Below are 8,370 nucleotides of genomic sequence, written 5' to 3' on the forward strand. Positions count from 1 at the left end.
GGGGACACTGTGGTTTCTAATTCCCAAGGCCGGGGAAGTAGAGAGACTCTGCGTCCCCAGGGACTGGTCGTCCGGGCTGGAGACAAGCGTTTGTCCTTTTGTTGCTTCTTCCCTGCACGCCTGGTAGAGTTAAGCCCTCCTCCGCGCCTGACGCAGTATTGCCGCCCTCCACTCCCTGGGGCTAGCGCCTGACTCAGCCCAGCCCTGAAACTCACAGAAACTCAGTCCTAACAAACCCTCCCCGGCTCTCAAGCAAAAGCACCAGTCTACCCTCTGGGTCACCAACTCCTGGCTCTCAAGCTCCCTACATGCCTATTGCGCCGGACCAGGTAGGGGAGACTTGGGTCTTAAAGAGGTTAAGGAGAGATGAGTTAGTGGCAGTGTAGAGTCCGTTAGTCATTTAAAGATCCCTGGGGTGGCAGGGAGGCTCCCGTAATTAAGTCAACAGCGGCCTCATTGTACGGAGTAAATAAATAGTCAATGACTCCATTGTACCTCGTGGAGCGGGCAGCCCAGACGCGTGACCGGCTCTGGGCGCCTGGGATCCAGCTGCTGTGACCTGCAGCCTAATGGGCCCTCCAGGCACAGCCAAGTTTGGGCCAGGCCCAGAAAAATACCCCATTCAATCCCATTCCCCCACAGGAGTAATGAAGACAACTTGTCTACTGGCCAAAGACACTCTCCTTGTCGTCATACAACTGGCCTCCCCACTTCCAGGGAGGGAGGAGCAAAACACTGGACACAGTAGATTCCAGTGTAAATCCCTGGGTGAAGGCATGCAGCTTTGTTTTGGTGTGACTCTGAGAGTCTCATTTGACTTTGTGATCAGCATAGGGTTTGGCATGTAGTAGGTGCTGAATGAAAGAATGAAGGGATTACTGGCTCTGTCTTCCACCTTCCACCCTGTTGTCCCCAAGACCACATTGTATCTGGGGAAGGAGAGGGTTCAGACAACTTCCTCGAAGTGCTATGTGTGTGTTCTTAGAACCTAGTCATAAACTTCTTTTCCAACCTAGTCATGAATTTCTTTTCCAGAGCAAAGGACACACTTATAAAGAGAGAAATAACAGGCACTAGCAAGAGCGTGAGGTGCAGGAGAAGAGAGCTGGGAGGAAAGTGGAACAAATCAAAATTATGCACGTTGTTGACAAATCCATTTTCTAAATAAAATGTTATCTGGACCCTAATCAGAAAAGCAGACTAACAAGGGAGCTTTAGTCTATACACACCCGTTTAAACCTTCAAAAACAATTCTCCAACACTGTGAGATCTTTTCCATAATTTATTTCAGGATTTATGAGGAATCAGATCCCAAGTCTCTTTGGAGGAGGTGGTGAATCTTTTTCTTCTCCATTCCCAGTCATCCTTAAGACCTGACCTCCCATCTTTGAGAAGGTCACTGAGTCCCTCATCTAGAATCGTATGCAGAAACCACCTCTCCATCTTCCCTCTCAGAGTGATCTTAGAACATTAGCATGTCTGGGAATCTGACTCCTTAGGACCCAGCAGGGACCAGTGTGAATTCCCAGGCTTACTTACTTCCAGGTTTTGTTTCTTACTGTTGGTCTGGTTTGTTTGAATTACCTGTATTCCTTCAATTGGAAAATAATATTTTGGATAACCTAGGCCAATGCCTTCATTTTACAAGCGATATAAACCAAAGTGAGAAAAGAGGAGTGACTTACTCAGGTTGTGGCAGAACTGAGGCTGCATTCTAGCCGTGCAGAGCAACGTCAGCCTGTATCCTGCCATCCACTTTCAAAACGTAGAATCATATGAAGTTAGGACTATAAGTAACTTCAAGGACTTCTACTCCATTTCAGGGTCACAGATCTTTCTATGAGGGGGGAAAAAAAAAAACATACACATGTGCACACAGCCCGAAAATTTTGCACACAACAATTGGAGATGCATGTTAGAATCATATGAAGTTAGGACTATAAGTAACTTCAAGGACTTCTACTCCATTTCAGGGTCACAGATCTTTCTATGAGGGGGGAAAAAAAAAACATACACATGTGCACACAGCCCGAAAATTTTGCACACAACAATTGGAGATGCATGTAGCACCTGAAGCTCATTGTGGGCTGATGAGTCCCTCAACCCCAGGCTAAGAACCACCAACCTAGTCCAACAACATCATTTTACAGATGATGAAATCTAAACAAACAAACTTACTCACAGTCCCATTGTGGGTTAAGGACAGTTCCAGGACTGGATACCTGGTGTCCAGACTAAAAGTTCCAAGGGGAACAGTGGAAAGGTTTTGGATTTGGAGATGTACATAGCAATCTGGAGATGAGAAGTGATACAGGATGACCTGGAAGAGCCCAGGCTTCTTGTAAGGATTACTATAAATAGGGAGAAAAGGCAAGTTGGGGTTAAGCCTAATGGTCTTCAAGGCATACGGTGGTGCCGGCTTCTATTATGTGTGGGGTGGGCTTGTTCTTGGACCCTGTTTTTACTTCTGCCTGTGAAAGTGTGGGTCAGAGAAGGTCATGATTGCTGGACCTCAGAGCCCTCGAGTCTTTTGCCTGCTATTTTTCCTAGAGGAGATGTCCCTCCATCCCCCAGGGAGGAAGGGGTGGCAGAAAGATCTAAGTACCTCCTCCAGTGCACTTTCTCCAACTCACCGGGCACCTAGGACATAAGACTGATCCTCTTTATACTGGATAAGACCATATCCAGACTCAACAAGTCCATGAGACCTCCAAGTCACCTGAAATGAGTGAATCATTTGCTTTTATAAAATCAGTTCAGGGCTTCCCTGGTGGCGCAGTGGTTGAGAGTCCCCCTGCCGATGCAGGGGACGCGGGTTCGTGCCCCGGTCCGGGAAGATCCCACATGCCGCAGAGCGGCTGGGCCCGTGTGCCATGGCCGCTGGGCCTGCGCGTCCGGAGCCTGTGCTCCGCAACGGGAGAGGCCACAACGGTGAGAGGCCCGCGTACTACCAAAAAAAAAAAAAAAAAATCAGTTCACTTTTTCATGTGTAAACCTGTTTTCATTTAGCATCTTCCACATTTAATGAATTCCAACTTTCTCAGCGTCAAAGCTTAGTCATTTCACTTTTGCCTGGATTCCTGAAATAATACCAAAAGCATAGTACTTCTCAAGTATTCTACTTGAATGACTTACAAATGTGTGAGCATTTCAAAGATTCTCCCTCACCCTTCATACTAGTAAGTTTTAGATTCTTGAGGTTATCTCGTACTGTCTCGGCGCCGCCTCCTCACTACTATTGCCCCTTTCCCTCCCCAATCTCTAAATGTCCAAGTCCTTCATCAACCCCTAGCTAATTTATTTATTTTTTAGCAAGTATTTGTTAAATGCCTATTGTGTTTTAGGGGGAAAAAAACAACGAGGAAAAATGTAGGCAATATACTTTGTAAGATATTTCCTTTTTAAAAAATAAATTTATTTATTTATTTATTTTTGGCTGCGTTGGGTCTTCGTTGCTTTGCGCGGGCTTTCTGTAGTCGCGGCGAGCGGAGGCCTACTCTTTGTTGCGTCGCGCGGGCTTCTCACTGTGGTGGCTTCTCTTGTTGAGGAGCTCTAGGCACGCGGGCTTCAGTAGTTGCGGCTTGTGGGCTCTAGAGTGCCAGCTCAGTAGTTGTGGTGCACGGGCTTAGTTGCTCTGTGACATGTGGGATCTTCTCGGACCAGGGCTTGAACCCGTGTCCCCTGCATTGGCAGGAGGATTCTTAACCACTGCACCACCAGGGAAGTCCAATACTTTGTAAGATATTTCTAAAGACACATGGTAACTCCTATTAGCAAGACCATGATATCCCTTTGTAGAAAGCACTGATATAAAAGTAGGAGTGTATTGCACACAAGTGGCATCTTTTAGAGAGGCATTGTACTAGAAAATATTTTTTATTAGACTCCCCATCCCACCTGCACAAAGGAGGGAAGAAACCATGCAAAGGCAATGAAGATCTTTAGGTGTATAGACAAGTAGAGAGGGGGGCCCACTCTGGGTGAGATAAGGCACACAGGGACATGTTTCCTCAAAGTACAGGATCTAACTTGTCAGATCATGAAGGAACTGCCAAACACAAATCCTCAGGACCATTCCCCACCTACCCTTAGTCTCTACTCTTTCTTGGAAGCTTAATGCAAGGTTTTGGGGAAGAAAACCGTTATTTATATAAGTCCTACTCTATTTTAGAACACTTTCATATAAAATATCACATATGACTCTTTGAATAGTCTTCTCGAATGTATAATTACTATTTTAAGGACGATAAAACGAAAACAGAGAGGTATGTAACTCGCTTATGGACACACAGCTAGTGAAGGCAAAACTGGGATTCAAAACTTTGTAGTTTATTGTTCTTGCTGGCACATCAAAGGAGGCAGGCGGAATAAAGTAGTATGTGCCCCAGCTCTTTGTCTCTTATCCTGAGGGTTTCAGATGTTGTTATTAACTGTGAGGGATAAAGCCCAACAGTTTAGGCTGGGAATATGGAGGGCAGGAGAATATGGAGCAACTCGGGTTGAGCAGATTTGCTCCCTCAGAAACCCCCTGAGAAAACGATTTGTCTGGAGCCAGAAATCAGAAGCAGTGGCCTCTCAGAGGGGAACCCAGCTTAAAAGCAAGCAGAGGGCTCTTCTGTTAGAGTCCAAGGAAACCCCCAGAACTTGATCTGATCCCTTAAGGGTGTTCTCAACAGAAACTAAAGGATATCCTTTGCCAAGAGCATAATTCTTGCAATAAGTGAGAACTAAAGATAAAAACACTTCTGGTAATAACCATTCGTCCGTAAGAATAATACATAATACCTTCCTAGTTGTTCCTTCTATATGAGAATCTATACCTGCCAACTATTATACTAACTTTCTGACTGTATAGCTGTCCAGCACCCTCCAAGAACATTGTGTTCATGGGTTGTTCCAATGATAGGATAGAGTTCACCTGAATATGTCATAGGATTCAAGCAAACTTTGTAAACTGGTTCAGAATGTTAAATAGGGCTCTATATTTAATTTTCATTCAGCACTGAAACATTCTGATTGATTCAGTATATCATAAAAGCAGTTGTCAGATACAGAATTAAGACTGTTTCCTTAATGGACCCTGCCTGGAGAGGTTATCCATGCTGTAGAAAGCTGTTATAGAGGGACTGACCAGAATGCCGGTAGGTTTTTCCTCCTCTACTTTAATGTAGTGATGCTAATTAGCAGTTTTGAATCTCTTATTGCAGGTGAGCCCAGCTTCAAGGGCTGACATTCATTAAGGATATGGATACTGCTGACCTCCTACCTTTCACATACCTTCGGACCAAAGGATCACACGGGCTGCTGGATTAGGGCTGCCATGGGCTTGTTTGGACGTGCACTGTTGGAGAGCACGCAGCAGAGGTAACAGAGTTCAGTTATGGTTTTTAATTCTCTAAATTAAGCTTAAAATGAAAAGAAAATGACCAGTCAGTAGGCTAGGATCAAAATGTAGGTCCAGGCTCTGTACACAAAGGGAAAGTGTGAGACTTGGAAAATAAACTTTTATTTTGCAATCTCCTGTCCCCACAAACTTTTAATATGTAACTGTTTCGATCTGCTTCCAGATCAGTGTCCCTTTGTAAACACACGTGAAATTTGAGTACAAAGAGATGAACAGCAATGCATCACTTAGCTGCATCAATATTTTATGCAGTTGATCATGTAAGAATCAGAAGCAGATTTAGCCTTCTCTGTGGACTGTAGGGACTAAGGTTCTGTTGACCACATTTCCGCTTCACAAACAGAGCTATCCAACCAAGACTTGTTTACAAACTGGAAATGTGCTCAAACACACTGTCCCTGATATTTTGTTTGCTCTTCTAGGCTGACAAATTGCTAACTTTAGAGTTATTTCTACAATACTAGATACATATATAATTAGGAAAATAGAAGAAACAAAGTTGTGATAGGGAAACATCTCTGATGATATCTGATCATTAGAAATTGCTATTTGGGGGGATAAAACACAAGAAACGTAGTAATTTCTATAATATTTTCCAATATTTACTAATTTTAAAGTAAGACATAGGTTTCATGTTTATATGCACTTCACTTTATTTATTTCACTATAATAAGGGACTTAGAAATCAAGATCCAAATGTCAGTAGCCAGAATTATTGAAAATGATCTAAGCCAAAAGAGAGGCGAATCTAGGATTTGCAAATTTCTTTTATTTATTTCTCCTCATTCTATACTTATAACAACCACTAAAGAGAGTCATGGGTTATAGTCTCCTCACTTTATAAATAAGGAGCAAAAGCTTTAGAACAATTGTATGCATAGCAAAAACAACACTGCACTACAAGTTCCACCAACTGAACCTCTATTTAATTATAATGTCTTTGGTAATCCAGTTAATTCCTGTATGCTTCTGTTTTCTCACTTGTAAATTCTGGAGCAGGAATTTATTTTGAAATCTATGAGGTGCTGAAATTTTTAAAAAGTGATAGTTTCTTGACAGACCCAGGATCACATTATAGTCACTGGTAGAATGGGAATAGTACCCAGCCCTCCAGAGTTTGACCATTATCCAGATGATGAAACATTTCTGAAATTAAAAGCTGAGATGCAAAAAAATATAGTTCTTTGCTTTGATCTTTCATTCCAAGTCATTGGAAACATGCAAAACTCACAATCTAACTTGAAGACAAATAATTATATAAAAAGAGACAAATTTTGTTCATTTAGCAAAAATCACTAAAAGAACTAATTTAATAATTCTTGGCTAAAGTTAATGTGTCCAGGAAGTGGTACCATAATAATTTTTTATAAATATTGCCCTGATTAAAACTCACTCAATATATGGACCCAACTAGTAAACATTTCTAGAGAAAATCATAGAACTGAGATATACTGAGTTGAAGAGTGTCTCCCCAAAATTCATGTCTACCTAGAACCAGTGAATGTGGCCTTCCTTGGAAAGAGAGTCTCTGTACATGTAATCAAGTTAACATTTACTGATGAAGTCTTATTATCCCACAAGTATTATGCAAAATGTAACTAATTTAATTACAAAGATTTTGTACTTTCTAACATGTAAAGCACCACATTATATAGTATATATCACATATTTTTGTGTCCATGCATAGTTACTAGTTAAAATATTACAAAATTATTTCCCCAAACTTACAAACTTTACAACTGCTTTTTTTTTCAGAGATGGCGTTTGATAATTAGATACAAGGAATGACTACTGCAGATGGCTAAGTTTTATAAGTAAGCCTCTGTTTTGCTAGTGATTGGACAATTCCAGAAGATAGCAATTCCATCTGATTGTGCTCAGAAGGGCTACGGCTTTTAGTGCATACACCAGCAGTACATTGGCTCCTTTGCTGTCGCTAAGACAAAATTATTGGAACATCCTTTATATTCTAATCATTTCTCCTCTTTCCCAAGATTACTCATTTGTCACCGTTTAAGGCTCTGGCAGGTGATCCATATTCAACTTTCTCCTATAAAATTTGATTGTGAAATTATAGTGTTACTTTTTTCTTGGACCTTATACTCCTTTTAGGATTGAAAAAGGAACAGATCTTTGTTGAATAAATTACATGGAGACAGTACACTAGGTGTTTTGCATATTTATCTCACTAAATCTTCCTAAAACAATCCTTCAAGGAAGGTATGGAGACTGACCTTGAGAGGTCTTCAGATCCTCAGTCTAGTCATGATTGCTGAGCATAGTTCTATTTACTTCTAAAGTTCAGACTCTTTTCACTCTACTCCCTGGGAATGGCTTTAATAACAAACAAAACCATTTTTTAAATGAAACGTGTTAGGTAGATAGGAAGCCTTCCCCTGGCTGAGTGTATACTTTGATAATATGCTTGGTTTCACATCAGTACTATCAGTTGATCTTCAAAATAGTGTTCCCCTATTTTCTATAAATGTGGTTTTATTCCAGAAGGACACCTCTCAACATTTTGAAAGTAAACTAATGTTCAGGGCTTTATCTCAGCATATTGTTGGAATGTCTTGTTTATATGTCAGTTTTCTTATGCTGCTTCATACAGAACACAAAAAACAATTGTTGATTTTTTATTTTTTCCTGGTTGACATACCCTTTACACAGAAAAGAATCCTAACTTTCAACTCCATTGACCCTATGTAAACTCTTCAAGTTCAAAACTGATTTTAAGTTTGACACTTTCTATTGCCTGCAATAGAAAGGTGAGGGAAATCTAAGACTAGACCTTCGAGTGTGGGAAAGAAAGATGTAATTGATAGAAAACAGGAGATGTGTGCCCCCAGCTCACTTCTACTGCAAAATGAGAACTACCATTTTGGATAGAGATATTTTTAAAGACTGAAGAAAAAAATTCTAAGACTGTGATGAAAGTCCTCTTGTATATTTAACATGTTGATTAA

The sequence above is a fragment of the Lipotes vexillifer genome, unplaced genomic scaffold (assembly GCF_000442215.2).
Source record: "Lipotes vexillifer unplaced genomic scaffold, Lipotes_vexillifer_v1.1 scaffold732, whole genome shotgun sequence".
Lineage (NCBI taxonomy): Eukaryota > Metazoa > Chordata > Mammalia > Artiodactyla > Lipotidae > Lipotes > Lipotes vexillifer.